Source organism: Lissotriton vulgaris, unplaced genomic scaffold (assembly GCF_964263255.1).
Source record: "Lissotriton vulgaris unplaced genomic scaffold, aLisVul1.2 SCAFFOLD_926, whole genome shotgun sequence".
In the NCBI taxonomy this organism is placed as follows: domain Eukaryota; kingdom Metazoa; phylum Chordata; class Amphibia; order Caudata; family Salamandridae; genus Lissotriton; species Lissotriton vulgaris.
In genome coordinates, this window is record NW_028250845.1 from 219,202 (window position 1) to 235,844 (window position 16,643).

At 46.9% G+C, this 16,643-nt stretch overlaps 1 protein-coding gene across 1 annotated transcript in view; it reads right to left on the bottom strand.

Annotated features, from left to right (window-relative positions):
* Positions 1-16,643, bottom strand: part of LOC147663099 (nebulette-like) — a 348,425-nt gene that overhangs the window by 59,262 nt on the left and 272,520 nt on the right. The window lies entirely within an intron of this gene.

Consider the following 16,643-nt stretch of genomic DNA (forward strand, 5'->3'; position numbering starts at 1 on the left):
CCAGCCTACCCTAGTGTGCTTGGAGGATTCAGGTTTCACGGCTAAACAGGCTTGGTATAACCGAAAGACCAACCATTATCCATCAGTTTTATAATAAATAAGTGTTAATGGAGGAAAGTTGTCCGGAGCTAAAGGATACAAAGGTTGGGATCACAGAGTATTGTGAAGTCTCTGGGGTGACAAAGTGTTCCATATGAGAGGTGTTTTGAAAACAAGTTTCATTAGTTTGTGAAGACATGGCCATCTGGAAAGATATCTCCCAGATTGTGTAGGTCATGGCGTTTTAAGGTGCTTTGAACTAGTTTCTCAGGTGTAAGAGAGAACCAGGGGTTATCAATCAGGGACAGAGCTGGTAAATAAAGGATGCCTTTTCCTAATACATGGGGGGGGGAGTTTCACCATGCCAAGCAAGTGGTGAATAGCATTTGTATATCGGAAGGGTCCATGGTGATTCCCTTACCTATCATGGAGGATATTGGCAGGTCTCAGAGTTGATCTTTCTCCGATTTGAGATAGGGGGCCCAAGCGTCCGGCTATGTATACTAGCATTGTGCAGCGAGATAATAGAGTTGAGGGTCTGGTATTCCGAAAAAGCAACACATAAGTGTGGGTGAATGTATTCCATTGGATGCAGGGTTTGTATCTGGGCCATATGAGCCATAACAGGAGACTGCATAAAGGAGTAAAGAAATGCTGTGTCAATGGTATGGGAATTTTAAAATAGAGGTATAGGAAATAGGGAAGGACAACCATTTTGATTATTGTCACACATCCAGCCATGGAAAGCTGCAGTTTAATCCATCGCTCCACCTGTGCAGAGTTCTTGTCGATGGTGTGACCATAATGTAGCTGAATGAACTGATCCTTTTCCCTGTGTAGATGTATGCCTAAGTACTTGGTGGAATCAGCACTCCATGTTAGGGGATATTCTATGGAAACTGGTTAAGTGCAGTCAGTAAGAGGGAAGAGCTCTGATTTTGCCCAGTAAATGTGTAAGACAGAGATGCCCCCAAATCGCAGAATTTCAGGAATTAGTGGCGGGAGATCGGAGGGGTTGCGGACGAAAAGTGATATGCTGTCAGCATACATGCACAATAAAAAGGGGCCATGCATAATTTGGAGGCCGTGATGCATATGCCTCTCCTGGAGGTCAATCAATCAGTCAGTAATGTAATAAAGTATGACTAGTCACCTGTGAGGGTCTCAAGGTCCTGAGTGAGGGGGTGGGTGGTTCAGTCGAAGAGCCAGGTCTAAAGGTCCTTCCTGAACTGAGGCAGCGATGGTGATTGCCTGAGGTGCAGAGGCAGGGAGTTCCAGGTCTTCTCAGTGAGGTAGGAGTAGGACCTTCTTCCAGCCGGGGTCACGTGGATCCATGGCCTGTTGGGTAGAGCAGAAATGTCTGTTGGGAGTGTGGAAGGAGAAGAGGTGGTTGAGTTACTCAAGTCCAGCATTGTGGAGGGCTTTGTAGGCATGCGTGGGAAGCTTGACCGGGAGCCAGTAAAGGTCTCTCAAGCAGCTGGTGATGTGATTGTGATGTGGGATGTTCAGGATGAGTCTGTCGGAGGCGATCTGGACTGTCTGCAGTTTTTTTTAGTTTCTAGGTGGTGCCGGCATAGAGTGCATTGCCGAGGTCGAGTCTGCTTCTTTCGAACGCATGGGCGACCATTTTCCTGGACTCAGTGGGGATTCTCTTGAAGCTCTAATGAAGTAGGTGGAGCATGTGGAAGCAGGAGGATGAAACAGTGTTGATTTGGCAGTTCATTGAGGGAGAGGAGTCCAGGATGATACCGAGGTTTCGTATGTGGGTGTGGGAGGGATTCCGAGAGCTGCAGGCCACCAAGAGTCATTCAAGGCAGAAGAAGACAAGACACAGGATGAGGACTTCAGTCTTGTTTGAGATAAGCTTGAGGCAGGCAATTGTCCTTCATCCAGGTGGCGACTGCCTTCATCCTGTTGTGCAATTTGCTCTTGGAGGCTGTGGGTTCGTCTGTGAGGGAGAGAATCAGCTGGGTGTTGTCAGTGTAGGAGACAATGTTAAGTCTGTGGCTTCTGAGGATGTCTGCAAGCGGTGCAAAGTAGATGTTGAAGAGGGTGGGGTTCAGGAAGGATCCCTGAGGCACTCTGCAGATGATCTCTTTGGGTTCTGAGTTGAAAAGTGGAAGTGTGACTCTCTGCATTCTGCTGGTGAGGAAGAACCGGATCCATACTAGGGCTTTGTTGCAGATGCCGGCGTCGTGGATTCTTGTGCAGAGGGTGTGGTGGAAGAAGGTGTTGAAGGTGGCTTAGAGGTCCCAGAAGATGAGGGCGGCAGTCTTGCCTCAGTCGAGGAGCGGCGGGGAGAACGGTCTTGGTGCTGTGGTTGCTTCAGAAGCCCGATTAGTAGAGGTCCACTATATTGTTTGTTTCAATGTACGTAGAGGGTTGGGTGTTGATGGCTTTCTCAATGACTTTGGCTGGGAAGGGGAGCAGAGAAAGGGATCTGTAGTTCTTGAGGTCCATTGGGTCAGCAGCAAGTTACTTCAGCAGGAGGTTGATCTCTGCTTGCTTCCAGTCTTCCGGGAAGGTGGCAAACCAAGGGGTCCACATGCAATAATGAAAAGAAGTGGGCAGAGGGGGCATCCTTGTCTGGTCCCTCTATCTACAAGGATGGTACCAGTAAATGACCCATCAACCATAATTGAGCCACAGGGCTGGAATAAAGGAGCATGACCAGGGAGATGAAGCCACAAGTAAGGCCTAGTTTAATCAACATTGCCCTCAGGAAGGACCACTCCGAGGAGTCACAAGCCTTCTCAATATCCAAAAAGACCACTGTTGTGGAGGTCAGATTCTATTTAGTACTGCAAATATCATCTGTATATAAAGTAAGGTGGGTATGGGGTGACAAAGACTGAGAGATGGGAGAGATTACATTCTCGATTAATAGAGGCAGTCTAGGCGGGAATTTTGGCTACAATCTTATTGTTAAGATTGAGGAGAGAGAGGAGGAAATAGGAGGTGCATTGGTCGGGGTTTTGCCAGATTTCAATAGAAGCGTGAGCACAGCTTCACACAGAGTGCATGCTAAGATGCCTGCTACCAGAGATTCAACATGAATGGCAAGGAGATGAGGTGTAAATTGATTTTTATGTGCTTTGTAGAATGGTCCAGTGAGAACATCTAGGCTGACCCACCAAGGGCATTTTTGGGTTGTGCAACTTCTACACAGGTGATAGGCTCTCTCAGGAAACACTGTTGACCATCAGTTGCCCATATCATCGTGATCTCTGCAAGATTAGCCGAGATCTCCGCTGAGGTGTCGGATGAGCAGGAGTATTACAGTTGCTTATAATAGCTCAGGAGTTCAGCCATTATGCTCACATTATCAGAGATGCTGTTAGTAGTGGAAGGGTGCAGTTTTGTGATGTAGCCACTAAGGTGATTGCCAAGGTATGACAAGGGAGTTCTCCCTCACCGTATCATCTAGCATTGGTGTGTTTCTCCAAATATGCTATTTCCCTGTCAGCAGGTCTCAAAACTCGGCCATTAAGATTGAGAATCAGTGTAGTAGAGGAGAACAATTGGGGTGAGAGTCCGCTCAATCGATATTTGGCAGCTTAGAATTGACTCAAGCTAGTCGGCAACATATGTCCTGCAGGATCCCTGCATGTTTTGAAATGCATATTCTATGAATATAGGCTTTAAAGGCTCGGGTCGAGACTGAGCCTGCATTTAGGGAAAAGTACTTAATGACTGTGTTGTGTAGTTCAGAGCGAAAGACTACATCATGAAGAGCTTCACCCGGAAACTACCAACTGCGTTCCAGCCCGCCTCCGTATTGGGATCTGCAGTACCAATTAAACCGGCAGTGATCTTACAATTTACACAGAAGATACGCCACATAATTTGTCCAGTGTGTGGTATTTGCAAAGAGGAGCTAATAGTCAAGTCTTGTCCACACACCATGGGGCACGGAATGAAAAGTATAATCCGAGGTGGAGGGATAACGCATGCTCCAGATAACGTGGAGAGCAAAGGTTTCAGCAATGCACAGGACCCCGAAAGCACATTGTTTACCACTTGCTTGTGTGTTGGTGGTGTTTCCGGCAGGTTCTGTTCCATATTGAAGTCTCCACCAATGAGGATAAGGTCCACCTCTATTCAGCCAATAAGCAAGTATATATATCCTGAAAAAACCTAGTCATATCTATATTTGCTTACTCATACAATGTTTTTGTCAGTCAATACACCAGCCTACACAATATAACAGCCATCTGGGTCAATAAAGCTGGTAGTGAGAGAATAGGAGTTACTTTTGTATATGAGTATGCATACCCCCCTCGAATCAGAGCTACAACAGGAAAAATAATGGTGAGCTCCCCAAGGGGTTGCAAATGTATGGGAGTCATTGGAAGGAAGGTGAGTTTCTTGGAGAAAAGCTATTTTGACCCTATGGCGGGATAGATATGAAAGGATTTGTTTTCCCTTACATAGATTATTATGGCCACATATATTCTAAGTGAGAAGGGCTATTTCTACCATTCTCTCCCAACAGTCACGTGATACCATCCAAAGGAATAGCATGTGTAATGTTGTGCCATGTCCGTAGGAAATGTAATAGGAATCCATCAGACAATAGAAAATAAACATAACAAAACTCTTTACAAATTCTAAATTCCCTCCTCCACCCACACAGACAATAAAACCACCAGTGAAACCCAAGAACAAACAAAACAACAATAAAGATCTTTTTAAATAACATTGTGTTATACACCACTGGGGTCCACTTTGATTATATGGTTCGCATGACGGGTGATATCTGCAAACAGAGGGTAGGATTGCTGGTGCAATACAATGGGTAGGAGCATTATAAGCATAACATCAAATCAAGGAGGGGGCAAATGCAGCGATTGCACCCAGGAAGGGTGTCTTTGATGGGTCTGTCATTGATGAGTTTAGGCAGTGGAAGAAGCAACCATCGACAGGAAATGACTGTGCTGTAGGGTTTGGGGAGCAGGAGCGCTCTGGAGAATTTTGCCTGTAAGAGGAGTTATTCACAGAATGTTGTTTGCAAAAGTCTACTACATCTGCTGGAGTATACAAAAAAGCAGGGTTTCCCATTAACTTCAATCCGTAACTGTATGGGATATAGCATGGCATATTTGAAGCCTAATTTGTGCAGTGAAGTTTTGACACCAGAGTATTTACAGCCCACCACTTGGACATTGATGGTGAAATCAGGAAATAATGAAATGGTGGAACCCTGATATAGTAGTAGACCTTTTTCGCAGCCTAGTATATGCGTGGTGTCACTGTCCCTGTAACAAAGGAGAAGTGCAATGATTAGGGATGGGGTGCACCTGCTGTTGGTCTCTACACTAGCCATCTGTGTGCATGCTGCACTAGGGATGTAGGCGTGAAACTGCCACATTAAAAAAGATCTGTAAGGATTTGTCTAAGTAATGTATCTGTTCGCCCCATATTTGTGGATTCCGCAATGCCCAATATGCTGATATTATTCCTACAGGCGCATGCCTCTAGGTCCTCGTTTGTGATTGCTACCATTTTTAGGATGTATTCCACATTTTCCACGTGCTTCACAATGGTTGTCACTCCATCCTCCAGTCCAGAGATATGCTGCTCAGCAGCCAAGTCTTTTGGTTTGATAATCCAGGCACTCACCCATACGAACAATGTGACTAGGAGGGCGTCGAAATGAGCATCAATGGAGCAGAACTTGACTCAGAGTTATAGCAGAGGTGCCACTTGTAGATTTGGTAAACACAAAGAGATGATGGACAGAGCACTGAAACTTTTCAGATACTCACCCCCAGTCACAGATCTGGGATGAATCCATCATTATTTAGCTCACTTTGCCACCACTGTTCAGACACAGCTATATGCAAATCAGTCTTGAACATGTGCCTCATGTGAACAGTCCAGCCCAAACTGCCAAGCCATGCCGTCCCTGTACTGCAAACAAGCATCCTAGGACCGGTTTCGGGCAAACAGCCCTCATCGGTCAGGCTAGCTTGAATCCAGTGGCAAAGTGAGCAAGGTACCCACGTCTGGGCATACCTTGCTATCTTAGGGTGAACAAAGCAAACACAAAGAGGTGATGGATGGAGCGCTGAAAAATGTTAGACACTCACCTCCAGTCACAGATCTCGGTTGAATCCATCATCGTTCTTTAGCTCACTTCGCCAATAAAGTTCCGACACAGCTATATGCAAATCAATCTTGACCCTGTGCCTCAAGGCAACAGTCCAGCCTGAACTTCCAAGCCATGTCTTCCCTGGACCGGACACAAGTATCCTGGGACCTGTTTCTGGCTAACGGCCCTCATCAGCTAGGCTATCTTGAATCCAGTGGCAAAGTGAGAAAGGGACCCACGTCTGGGCATACCCTGCCAACTAAGGGAGAACAAAGCGATGATGGGCTGAGTGCTGAAACTATTCTGACACTCACCCAAGTTACAGATCTGGGTTGAATCCATCATCATTATTTAACTCCCTTCCACACCCCAGTTCACACACAGCTATATGCAAATCAGTCTTGACCCTGTGGCTGTAACGGGCTGCTGTTAGCCGCCAATGAGGGCATCATTAACAAACTCCAAGTTGTGCAGAACACGGCAGCACGCTTGGTTTTGAATGCCCCAGCACGTACACCCTCGAAACCATTACTGAATCAACTACATTGGCTCACTGTGAAACAGAGAGTCTTGTTTAAAACGTGCTGCATCATCCATAAATGTCTCATTGGTAAAGGTCCTGACTATCTAACAAAAAAAATTGTCCCTTACATCCCTGCTAGAACTCTGAGATCTGGTAATCAAGAGCTGTTATGTGTCCCCAGGTTTTGTAAGACCAGACAAGGTGGAAGGGCTCTGTCTGTAGCTGGACCAAAGTTTTGGAACGATCTTCCTTATGACATTAGAACCTGTAAGGAACACTTTCCTTTTAGGAAAAAATTAAAAACTTTCTTGTTCAACTATTAATCCCACTAAGTCTTCACCTAATATTGTTAGAGCAGGCCTTGGTCTCAGATGCTGCTAAAAAGGCGCGGAGATACTCCTCAGGGAGTCGATTCCCAGCGCGTTACAAGTATGCAAAATAAATAAATAAATAAATGGAAACAGTCCAGCCTGTACAGCCAAGCCATGTCTTCCCATGGACCGGAAACAAGCATCCTGGGACTGGATTCGGGCGATCAGCACTCATCAACCAGGCTTGAATCCAGTGGCAAAGTAAGCAAGGGACCCACTTGTGGGCATACTCTGCCAACTTCGGGCGAACAAAGCAAACATAAAGAGATGATGGATGGAGCACTGAAACTTTTCAGACACTCACCCCAGTTACAGATCGGGGTTGAATCCATGATCGTTCTTTAGCTCACTTCGCCACCCCAGTTCAGACACAGCTATATGAAAATCTGCCTTGACCCCGTGCCTCATGGGAACAGTCCAGCCCGAACTGCCAAGCCATGTCTTCCCTGGACTGGAAACAAGCATCCTGAGACCGGTTTTGGGCTAACAGCCCTCTGTGAGAAAGATCCCTCTTTCTGCATGGTTGCCCCCAGTTTTTACTGAATTGCTGATGTACTTTGACTGAGTGTGCCCAAGGCTTCTGCTAATCAGGTACCCACAGCATATGTTCTTTCTCTAAAACTGCATTGAAGCATGAACCCAATTGGCATCTCTGGCCACAGGTCAGCCTCTGATAAATGGTACCACAGGTAGCCAGGGCACTGTGACCAGAGAAGGCCTCCAAGGGCTGCAGCACTTATTGTGCAACCCTTAGAGGTCTTGTACCACTACACGTATGCACTGCCTTTGCAGGCTGCATGTCTTGGTACAGAACAAAGAGAAGAGTCGACATGACACACATCTCTGTGTGCCATGCCTACACCCCACTGCCCTTGGCATAGGTCAGTCACCCATCCAGATGGGTGCACTATACCAGTGGTGAGGGCACAAGTGCATGAGCCCAGTACCCCTACAGTGACTAAGTCTAATCTAAGACATTGTAAGTGCAGGGCTGCCATTAAGAGTTTATGTTGCTGGGAGTTTGTCATTACGAATGCCTACACAACTCCGGATCCAGATACCTCAATGACAGAATCAACTTCCACGTCCCCAAAAGAAGCCTTCGATCTTCCAACCTCTCTCTAGCCGAAATCTCGCGAATCCAGAGAGCCAGAGCAGGCAGAAGATCCTTCTCTCATATTGCGGCGAATACCTGAAACGAGCTCCTGGCAGACATCAGACACTCCCCCTCCCTGAACACTTTCAGGAAGACCCTCAAGACCTAGCTCTTCGGCTAAACAGATCTGCTGACCCCCCCAACCCCTTTCAGCCCCTTGAAACCCTCACCGGTGAGTAGCATGCTTACAATTCCTCTGATTGATTGATTGAAATTGTCTTTAGAATTCGTATTTTTCAAATTGACATTTTTTGCAAAATTACTAAAACTCTTGTTAGGGCCTTTAGAATTGTTGAAAAATTAAAAAGTCACTGTAGCTAAGGGTAGAGGGTGAGACGTTTTTTTTTAAACAATGTCTCAAATCAAGAACCCAGCTGTTAGTGAAGATAACCACAATGACATGGGGGACATGGTTGAGGAGCTTGAGTTCACCTCCCACGATTAATCAAATATGGCCAACTTGCCTGGGCACCCCTCCAGTCCCCAGAGATACCATCAAGAGCCTGGGAATCTGGCTGGACAAGTCCCTAACATTCAATCATCAGGCCGCTGTATTATCTGCTACCTGCTTTTGGCTAATTACCCCCTACCTCCCCAGCAGACAACTTCGATCCACAAATGCATTACTAGCTGTAGTACCAAAGGTCAAAAGATCTAGATCAGGAGGTCGCTCTTTTTCCCTGAACGCGGCCAAATTATGGAACAGTCTTCCCTTCCACCTTAGGTCCCACTCTGACCTCACCTCCTTTAGGAAAAATTTAAAAACCTTCCTGTTCAATAAATAAGTAACCTTTCCTGGACTCAGCCCCATAGGCAATCACCTGTTAGTTTTTCAGCGCTAGGACGCCTCCGGGCAGCTATTTTGCGCTTTATAAAACTCATTTTCATTTCATTTCATAAAACAGTAGATAGTTGGTTAACTGGACACAATGTGCATGATTTCAATGGACTTTACAATTCGTTTATGAAAGAACATATTTTAAGTAATTGCATTAATTGAAAGTTACATCAGCATTTAGTAGACCTAGGTCTACTTTCTCCCCAAGAATTTAGAAAGAAGGCAGACCACTGGGTCAAGACCAGGGTGACAAAAGCGACCACTGGGGGTGACCGAAAGAAAGGGGTTACAAAACCTCCCCAGGGGAAAGGTGGTGAGAATCCCTTAGATAAAAAGCCCGAGTCTTCCAAAGGGCCCCAAAAACCTGCATAGGGGGGAGGACCAAAAACTCTTCCCAGTCCATTATTAGGTACAGGGGAAAGCACTTTGATTCTTAAAAGGCCTGGTGTAACAACTGTAAGAAGTTGGGACACTTAAATGTAGATGCTGCATGCCCAAAAAAGAAGGCCCCTAGTCCTACTACAGCTACTCCTGGGGTAGCAAGTCTCCAGATGGGATCAACAGTGTACCAAGAGCAAATCAGGTTGCACACTGAAGCAGTTCTAGTTTCAGAAGGGAAAGTTGAGTTTGCTACTGTACCTGTGTGGCCACTCAATGTAAAAAAGTACTTACAATAACCATGGATTAATGGAACTAGGATATAAGCTCTGAGGTATACAGGAGCCAGTGTCACCATGTTGAGAGACAAACTGGTTTCCCCTGAGCAAAACTTGATTGGGAGAAGTTACCCAGTCACCAATGCTAACAGTATTATCACTAACCATGCAATGGCTATGGTACATTATACTGGGGTGGGGGGGTTTACTGGCCTGAAACAGGTAGTGGTCTCTCCAAAGCTACCAGCTGCATGTCTGCTTGGCAATGACCTGATAACCTCAGCATAGGCTGAGGCTTAACGAAAACCCATGCAGCAATGCTGGATATCCATAAATTGGTGTGTGTAAAAACAAGAGCACTGAGCAAGAGGCAGGGTGAAAAGGAAGGCTTGGAGCCTGAAAGTATGGCCCAACTTTCCAAGGGAAAAGTTAAGGCGACTGGGGTACCAGAGTCTGTACAGCAAAAGGATCATGACCCCTCTCATCAGGGAGAGGACTAGGACACCCCAGAGGGAACTGAGCCCATGGATCTTGACCCTCACCAGGTTGAACTCCTAGGCCCAGGGGGGACCTCTACGGCAGAACTCCAACTCTTGAAAGCCTAAGGCAGTAAGCTGCTGCACAGGAAAAGGGAGATGTCAGTGGTATCCAAAGAGTTTATTGGGGAGAGGGACTACTGTACACTGAGGTCAGAGACCCCAAACCTGGAGCCACTAGGAGAGTGGTAGTGCCTCATAAGCACAGGGAGGTTCTCCTAACTTTAGCTCATGACATCCCCCTAGCTGGACATCTGGGCCAAACAAAGACTTGGGAAAGGCTGGTGAACCATTTTTACTGGCTCCAGATACACCAAAAAGTAAAGGAGTTTGTCAGCTTCTGTGTCACCTGTCAGGCCAGTGGCAAGACAGGTGGCCCCTCAAAGGCCCTCTTAATACCACTACCTGTGGTGGGGGTTCCCTTTGAAAGGGTAGGTGTGGACAGAGCAGGTCCACTTGAACTTCCCAGAGCATTAGGGAACAAATTCATTCTAGTGGTAGTGGATCATGCCACTAGGTACCCTGAGGCATTTCCCCTTAGGACTAATACAGCTCATGCAGCTGCACGGCCCTCATTGGTGTCTTCAACAGAGTAGGGTTTCCTAAGGAGGTGGTTTCAGGCAGAGGTTCCAACTTCATGTCTGCTTACCTAAAACACACGTGGAAAAAGTGTGGAGTGCAGTACAAGTTTACTACACCCTATCACCCCCAAACCAATGGCCCTGTTGAGAGATTCAACAAGACAATGAAAGGCATCATTATGGGGCTCCATGAAAAGCTCGAAAGGAGATGGGACGTCCTCTTACCAGGCCTGCTTTTCGTTTACAGAGAAGTGCCACAGAAGGGAGTATGGTTTTCCTCCTTTGAACATCTGTTTGGCAATCCTGTGAGGGGACCACTTGATCTTGTAATGGAGGGTTAGAAGAATCCTCTCCAAGAACCCACACAAGATATTGTGGACTATGTGCTTGAACTAAGGTCCAGAATGGCTGAGTACAGGGAAAAGGCATCTAGAAATCTTGAGGCCAGCCAGGAGCTTCAGAAGCACTGGCATGACTAAAAATCTGCACTGGTTGAATTTCAACCTGGGCAAAAGGTATGGGTTTTGGAGCCTGTGGAACCAATGGCTCTTCAGGACAGATGGAGTGGCACTTACCATATACTAGAAAAAAAGAATGAGGTCACCTACTTGGTTGACCTGGGCACAACCAGGACACCCAAAAGAGTTATCCTTGTGAACTGCCTCAAGCTCTACCATGTCAGGGCTGGTATCCCCATGCTGATGGTGACTGATTAGGATCAGGAGACAGAGTAAACCTCTCCCTGACCTCCTCTCATACAGCCCATAAGATAGGTCGGTGAATGGAGTTATCTTTTCAGACACCCTCTCTGCCCAACAGCGGACCAATTGCAAGCAAGTCTTGCTGCAGTATGCAAAGCTATTTCCCTTGACCACTGGTCAGAAAAACTGGTCAGACAAACTGGTGTACCCATTATGTGGACACTGGTGACAGTTCACCTGTCAAAAACAAAATCTATCAACAGTCTGATAAAGTCAAGGAAATCATCAGAGCTGAAGTCAGCAAGATGCTAGGTTCTAATCCTCAAACCTCATTCACAGGGTGGAAAGAGAGAAATTAGGCTCTGTTTTGACTATTGAGGGCTCAACTCTGTCACCAAGACAGATGCTCATCCTATCCCAAGAGCGAATGAGTTGATAGACAGATTGGGTGCAGCCAAATTTCTAAGTACCTTTGACTTAACTGCAGGGTACTGGCAAATAGGCATGGCCCCAGGAGCAAAATACAAGACAGGATTCTCCACACCTGATGGGCATTATCAGTTTACTGTATGCCATTTTGGTTTAAAGAATGCCCCTGCCACCTTCCAGATGTTGGTGAACTAAGTCCTTGCTGGATTGGAGTCCTTTAGTGCAGCTTATGTAGGTGATATTGCTGATGTTAGCTCTACCTGGCAGAATCACCTGATCCACCTTGGGAAGGTTTTAAATGCCCTACAAACTACAGGCCTAAATATCAAGGCATCTAAATGCCAGATAGGGCAGGGAACTGTGGGGTACTTGGGCCACCTTGTTGGTGGAGGCTAGGTACAACCCTTACAGCCCAAGATCCAGGCCATCCTGGACTGGGCAGCTCCAACAACCCAGACTCGAATTAGGGCGTTCCTTGACTTGACTGGGTACTACAGGAGTATGTGAAGGGATATGGGTCCATTGTGGCTCCCCTCACAGAACTCACCTCCAAGAAGATTCCCAAAAAGGTAAACTGTACAGTTAGTTTCAAAAGACTTTTGACTCCCTGAAAGCGGCTATGTGCTCAGCACCAATTCTCAAAGCTCTAGACTATGCCAAGCAGTTCAATGTTCAGACTGAAACCTCTGAGTTAGGGATAGGATCCCTAAACCAGACCGATGATGAAGCCCAAGACCAACCTCTTGCTTTTATAAGCAGAGGTCTTCTCCTCAGGGAGCAGCATCGGCATGCCATTGAGAGGGAGGCCTTTCCTGTGGTTTGGTCCCTGAAGAAGCTGAGACCATACTTGTTTGGTACTCACTTCCTAGTTCAAATTGATCACATACCTCTCAGATGGCTAATGGAAATGAAGGGTGAAAATCCTAAACAGTTGAGGTGGTCCATCTCCCTACAGGGAATAGACTTCGTAGTGGAACACAGACCTGGGACTGCCCATGCCAATGCAGATGAACTTTCCATGTTCTTCCACTTAGAAAATGAAGACTCTCTCTAGGGAAAGGTTAGTCGTGTCCTCTTTCCTTTGTGGGGGGGGGGGCAAGGGGTTGTATGAGAAAGTACCCTCTTTCTCCATGGTTGCCCACACTTTTTGCTGATTTGCTGATGTACTTTGACTGAGTGTCAGGTACCCACAGCCTATGTTCTTTCTCTAAAACTGCATTGAAGCATAAACCCAATTGGCATCTCTGGCCACAGGTCAGCCCCTGGTAAATGGTACCAAAGGTAGCCAGGGCACTGTGACCAGAGAAGGCATTTAAGGGCTGCAGGACTTATTGTGCAACCCTTAGAGGTCATTTACCACTACACTATACACTGCCTTTGCAGGATGCATGTCTTGGTGCAGAATAAAGAGAAGAGTCGACATGGCACACATCTCTGTGTGCCATGCCTACACCCCACTGCCCTGGCATAGGTCAGTCACCCATCCAGATGGGTGCACTATACCAGTGGTGAGGGTACAGGTGCATGAGCCCAGTACCCCTGCAGTGACTAAGTCTAATCTAAGACATTTTAAGTGCTGTGCTGCCATTAGGAGTTTATGTTGATGGGAGATTGTCATTACGAATGCCTACACAACTCCAGATCCAGATACCTCAACGACAGAATCAAATTCCACATCCCCAAAAGAAGCCTCCAATCTTCCAACCTCGCTCTAGCCGAAACCTCGTGCATCCAGAGAGCCAGAGCAGGCAGAAGATACTTCTCTGATTTTGCGGAGAATACCTGAAACGAGCTCCTGGCAGACATCAGATGCTCCCCCTCCCTGAACACCTTCAGGAAGACCCTCAAGACCTAGCTCTTCGCTTAAACAGATCTGCAGACCCCACCAACCCCCTCAGCCCCTTGAAACCCCCACAGGTGAGTAGCGTGCTTACAATTCCCCTGATTGATGGAAATTGTCTTTAGAATTCTGATTTTTCAAATTGGCATTTTTTTGCAAAATTACTAAAAGTCTTGTTAGGGCCTTGGGTAAGTCCCTTTAGAATTGTTGAAAAATAAAAAGTCACTGTAGCTAAGGTTTGAGGGGTTAGAAGTTTTATTTTAACAATGTCTCAAATCAAGAACCCAGCTGTTAGTGAAGATAACCACAATGACATGGAGGACATGGTTGAGGATCTTGAGCTCGCCCCTTACCTTCACTTGTTTTTCAAGGAGGTAAGGTCCCTATGTAAACCTCAAAACACAGCCATGGGTCCCCATCCCACCAAACAAAAGCTCCAGGAACTGTTGGCTGGGTATGCTAAGGACCACCTATTTGAAAATGGTGAAGATCAGTCGGATGGAAAAGGAGGGGAAGGGGATGACCTGGTAGATCAACCCTCTCCACGTCATAGGGAGAAAAGGGTTTAAGTACCCTTGACTCCAAGAATCAACCTCTCAGTACCTAGATCCCACACAGGTGGGTCAGGCACTACAGAAGACATTGAGGACAGCCTCAAAGAGGAGGACAGACTTGTAGTAAGGCTGTCCAAAAGACGGGATCTGTAGACCAGATTGCTGGCTCTGGAAAGAGAGAGAGAGCAGAGATGGGCCCAGCATCCATCAATGGTGGCAGCAATTTACTTAATAAGGATAAATAGCAATCTTATTATCCTAAAATCCTCAAAGGGATTGTCCCTAAACATGAAGAGAGTGATGATAACACAAAACGGTTCACAGCCTTTGAAACGGCTTGTAAAATGAGAAACGTAAAGAAGTCACACTGGGGGCACTCCTTTGGGAACTGTTCTCTGGTAACTGCAGAGACAGACTCCTGACCCTTTCTAGGGCAGACGCTGGTTAGTATGACCTCATGAAGAAAACTCTGATTAGGGATTTGGACTAACAACTGAGGAATACAGACTTAAATTCAGGGGGATCACAGAACCCAAAACCAATCCTGGATTGAATTTGTAGACTACTCAGTTAAAACAGTAGATAGTTGGTTAACTGGACACAATGTGCATGATTTCAATGGACTTTACAATTTGTTTATGAAAGAACATATTTTAAGTAATTGCATCAATAAAAAGTTACATCAGCATTGATTTGATTTGATTTGATTTGATTTGGACTTATAGAGCGCATGGCTGCCCTGGAGCGTCCCAGCGCTAATCCTAATCTGAACCTGATGAACTCAAGCGAGAGGCAGAAATTAGGGGATGGTAGGGAACAGAAAGGTTTTGAGTGCTCTTCTAAATTTCAGATGACCCGGTTCCATTCGGAGTTCTCTAGGAAGGGCATTCCATTTATTTGACACATTCAGTGAGAACCGGCGGCCTCCTGTTCGTGCCTTCCTCACTCTTGGAACAATGGCCAGATTTTCTCTATCTGAGCGAAGGGCCCTGGTCGACTTGTAAGGTCGGATCAGTCCTCTTAAGGCCGGAGGGCCTTTACCCTGCAAAGTCTTATGTGCGATGCAGAGAGATTTAAAAGTGATCCGCTCTTGGATGGGGAGCCAGTGCAGGGCTTTCAGCAGTGGTTTGGCTGAGGCCCGTCTCGGCGCCCCCATCAGCAGCCTGGCTGCGGCGTTCTGAGCTCGCTGAAGAGTATTAATAGTGGCATGAGGGGCTGCGAGGAAGAGGGAGTTGCCATAATCCAGTTTGGACAGAATCAAACCCTGGATTAGCAGCTTTCTGGATTGAAACGGAAGGAGAGGGAGGACCTTCCGGGCTGCTCGTAGCAGGCCGAAGCAGCCTCCAACCACCTTCTGCGCATGGGTCTTGAAGGTCAGTTGGGGTTCGAACCAGATCCCTAGGCTTTTGATTTGCTGCTTGGGGGGTGGAAGATCTCCCATACAAGCGGGCCACATCTCAGGGGGCAGAGAGGTGAATTGATTGCCTAAGAGCATGATCTCCGTCTTAGATCCATTTAGCTTAAGTTTCGAGCTAGACATCCAGGAAGAAATGGCTGTAAGACAGTCCGGGAGGTCGACCGGGCGGCCCCCGTGTTGTGACAACGAGACGACAAGCTGGGTGTCGTCTGCATAGCTTATGGATTTAATCCCGAATGGGGCTACTACCTTCTCTAACGGGGCCATGTAGACATTAAACAGTGTGGGGCTGAGGGAGGAGCCCTGCGGCACCCCACACTGAAGAGGGAAGGCCTTCGACATGGACCCATTTTCCCAGATCCTGAAGGATCTCTCCTCCAGGTAAGACTGCAACCATTTAAGGGCTGATCCTGTAATGCCCAGCAGGGCCAAGCGTTGGGCCAGGACTACATGATCTACAGTATCGAATGCAGCACTCAGATCCAGGAGGATCAGAGCTACTGATCCCCCTGAATCCAAGATGCATCTTACCTCTTCAGTCACCGCCAGAAGGGCGGTGTCTGTGCCCTGACCCGGGCGAAAACCAGTCTGAGAGTCACTGAGGAGGTGGTTAGACTCTAGGTACTCTGAAATCTGCCTATTCACCACTTTTTCGGCCACTTTGCTCAATCCAGGTAGGAGCGAGATTGGGCGAAAGTTGGCCAAATCGGAGGTGTCTAATCCTGGTTTCTTTAAAAGCGTTTTGACTCTGGCCTGTTTCCAGCTCGGGGGCACTATGCCCGAAGATAGTGACGAGTTAAGTAGCTCAGTGGCTACGGGGGCAATGGTGTTTAGGGTTTGCTTTAGAATGTGCATCGGGACTGGGTCTGAGGGAGAGCCGCTTTTAATAGTGGAAAAGATGTTACAAA